This window comes from Schistocerca gregaria, chromosome 8, assembly GCF_023897955.1.
Source record: "Schistocerca gregaria isolate iqSchGreg1 chromosome 8, iqSchGreg1.2, whole genome shotgun sequence".
Lineage (NCBI taxonomy): Eukaryota > Metazoa > Arthropoda > Insecta > Orthoptera > Acrididae > Schistocerca > Schistocerca gregaria.
Window position 1 is genome coordinate 200,450,014 of NC_064927.1, and position 3,999 is coordinate 200,454,012.

Here is a 3,999-nt window from a genome sequence, read left to right on the forward strand (position 1 = left end):
AAGCTGTTTGAAATTCTCAAGGTAACAGGGATCAAATATAGGAAGCGAAATGTTATCTAAAACTCGTATAGAAACCAGTCTCCAATCATAAGAATAGAAAGACATGAAAGAGAAGCAGTAGTTGAGAAGTGGGCGAGACACGGTTGCAGCCTATCCCACTTGTTATTCCATCTGTTAATGAGCAAGCAGTAAATATAGCATAAATTTACAAAGGGAATTAAAATTAAGGAGGATAAATATAAAAATTGCAGATGACATTGTATTCATGTCAGCGAGAGCAAGAGTGTTGGAAGATCAGTTGAATGGAAAGGAGGCTATAAGGTGAATGTCAACCAAATTAAAACAAGGCTATTGAAAAGTAGCTGAGTTAATTCAGACGATTGTGAAGAGAATTGGTTTGGGAATCAGACGCCAAAAGCAGAAAATGAGTTTGGCTGTTTGGGCATCAATGTAAATGGTGGTGGAAGAAACCCCTATGGAGGATATAAATGCACACAAACTACAGCAAGAAAAAACCTTCTAAAAGACAAAATGGTAAAAATGAATACCAACTGAATTGTCAGCAAGCATTTTCTGGAGATATTTGACTGGAGTTTTTCCTTGTGCGTAAGTGAAACGTGAATGTTAAACAATTCAGACAAGAAGTGTACGTAAGCGTTTTGCGGTAATTTTGAAATATTCTTGATATTATATTTATATCGGATAAATAATGAAAATACACCAACGGCCTTGCCGCAGTGGTAACACCGGTTCCCGTCAGATCACCGAAGTTAAGCGCTGTCGGGTTGGGCTAGCACGTGGATGGGTGACCATCCGGTCTGCCGAGTGCTGTTGAGAAACAGGGTGCACTCAGCCCTTGTGAGGCAAACTGAGGGGCTACTTGATTGAGAAGTAGCGGCTCCAGTCACGTAAACTGACATACGGCCGGGAGAGCGGTGTGCTGACCACATGCCCCTCCATATCGGCATCCAGTGAGGCATGTAGCCTGAGGATGACACGGTGGCCGGTCGGTACCGTTAGGCCTTCCAAGGCCTGTTAGGACTGAGTTTAGTTTGGTTTTTCATGAAAATACACTGAGTCGATTCGAGAAAGAAATTTATACGAGGGCCTAATGAAAGGTAATGCATCCGACTTTTTATTCTGGTCATGGATATTACTCGGTCGACCTTACCGCTTCGCTGACGCTAGCTGCAGCTCTCTGCCGCTAGAGGGTTCCTAATTGTGTCGTGTAACATGGCAGTACGTAACGTAACTATGTCGGTCTGTGTGAAACCCCAGGAAACTGAAAGCGCGAATCCGTTCTTCCACACATGGAGCACACTCTCCTTCAGTATGGCAGTGGCAACTCCACTCGCGTGCTGCGACATGTACAACTATCCGAGAGTATCATTTGTTTCCAAAACGTAAAGAACAACTTTGACAGCGATAAAGCGATGCAAGCAGTGGTGAGGTTGTGGCTCCTTCAACGAGGTCAAACATTCTACAGTGACGCTATCAACAAACTGATTTGTTGTCGGGGTAAACGTGTTCGTCGTCAGGACGGCGATGTAGAGAAATAAATATGTAAACACAAAGAATGAAAGTGAAGAATGTTAATAAAGTGTGTTTATTTAGAAAGCTTTAAGAGTTTTTACGTAAAGTCATTTGGAGGCATTACATTTAAGCACGTCCTCGTAAAACAACTTTTCTAAAAGTAAGTATTGGTTAGTAGGCCACACTCTCAGCCGTCAAGTGTAGTGAGCTTGGTAATGGAGGGAAGTGTAGCTGGTAAAAGTCATAGAGGGAGATCAAGGCTTCAAATAGATGAATGTTGCAGTAGCTGCTTAGAAACGAAGATACTTGCACAGGATAGACCAGCGCGGAGAGCTGCATCAAACCAGGCTTCAGACTGAACTCCACAAAGCTGATTTCAAATCTATTTCAATAGCGGAGAGGTTAAACATGAATGTCCAAGCGTATGTCATTTCCAGCCCAGAGGGTTAAAATACCATTAATACTCACCAAGCAACCTTAAAAAGTTTGCACAGATCAAACAAGGAGTGATTTCTTAAATTGTCATTAATCTGACAATCATACAATGACCTCCCAGAGAATGCAATTACCACGGTTGTTTACACACATTTTTAGTGTTTCTCTTCCTCTACAACTAAATCTATTTATACTTCCATATTGTGCAAATAATTCCCCGCCGTGCAACATACTGGGTTTTCCTCCTATTCGGTTCGCGTACAAGATATAACAAAAAGATATGGCCAAATTTTAAGGAAGCACTCCTCACACATAAAGGAATAAAACTGTTGTATGCACCAGGGTCGGAACGCTTAATTTCCATATTAGAGCTCATTTTCTACTTATTTATTATGAACACACAGAAACAGAACGTATCAACACTATATTGATGTTTTTATATGAAGCAGTGCCAGTGTATGTGGTTCCAATGCACGAAGGAAATGTTGAGACGTGACTCACTTCACTGCTTGTGTTGGCATGTGACCAACTTCGTTGCCCTACTAGAAAGCAACAGCAACTGTTTGGTGTTTACCACTGACAGTGCAAGCCGATTCCGCAGCATATAGATAGGCAGAGATGGACCAACTCTTTGGCCTACATGGTCTCCAGACGCAAGCCAATTAGTCTTTTATTAAAAGGGGTGAAAAGGTTTTGTGTACGGAACCCGGTACGAGATGGACAGGGCCTTCGTGGCTTTATTGTGGATGGTTACGAAGCAGTGAGAAATTCTCAGGGGATACATTAGCGCGTCAGGGATGCATCGGTTTGTTGATGGACGTACCCTTGTTAACGTTGGAAATTTTGAATATTTCATTTAGGAAAGTGTTTCATACTCTGCTGATACGTCCTTTATGTTTCCCGTGATTAACGTTATTATGAAGAAAAGTAAAAAATAAGGTCTAACATGCAAACAAAGCGTTTCCAGACCCATGTTGTGATATTCACTATTTTTGTCTTCATTAAAACAGCAAATAGTTAATACTTTCAGCCAGAAGGCAAATACTTGTTTATAAAGAATGATTACTGTATAATAAGACGCCGCATAGTGACGATGGAATTTCCTAAATAATGTAATTCGTCGTCTTTGGGTGGCAATATAAACAGAAGAATACGGATAAATATGCGATCCTTCACTATTTTGTTCGCTGGAGAACAAAAACATTTGTACTGTTTTTCTTAAGTAAGACGGACGCAGATTTGTGGCGGTGTGATATAACTTTTACTAAATGTATAAAAACGTGTTACGTCTAAGTTTGAGTGAAGTGTAAAAAAAAGAACTGTTATAACTTATCGTGACGACGCACGGGTGACTCAAAAGGGCAATGGCTATATAAAAGAGCGCTCAAAGGACATGAAACGGACATAAAAACCTACCGTCAATGTAGTACTAAGCTTAAGGTACGATATATGTTTTAGTTATAATAAATATTTGTTCTTGGAATACTGAATCATTTAGCAGTGCTCATTCCTATCATCTCCTCAGTATTATTTTCATTTTAATTATGCATTTTGCTAAGATTACAGACACCAAGTTCAGCAGTCCAATGTGCGTGTTACATTGACAAAAAGAAAACTGTTTTATCGTCTTCTTGCATCAGCTTTAATATTCAATTTTCCTTTTGTGTGATGTTTTTGCACCCTTAAGAACTTTTTGGTCCCTTAGGAAATTGTTTGTCATAACAATAACTTCACCACCGGGTATGATCGTATCTACTATCATGAAGTAATTAGAAAGATGATAATGCAATTTCTTAATCAACAGCACGCTAGCTGTGACTGCTTCAAGCCACGAGAAACTGCATGTAAAGAATATTTACATTTCATAATGCAATATTTTATGACAATGGTCAATCCAAGATTCTTACGCCAATTGTGATTGATAAAACAGTATGCGAAATCTCAAATTCCAACTTTTCCAATGAATAACAACCGCACTTTTATTTTGTTACATCACAATGTCCATATGACACATTTTATTGCTTTTTTTCT

The 3,999-nt window shown here is 39.6% G+C and overlaps 1 pseudogene; it reads left to right on the forward strand.

Annotated features, from left to right (window-relative positions):
- Positions 1-719: 719 nt before the first annotated feature.
- Positions 720-837, forward strand: LOC126285556 (5S ribosomal RNA; annotated as a pseudogene).
- Positions 838-3,999: the final 3,162 nt, after the last annotated feature.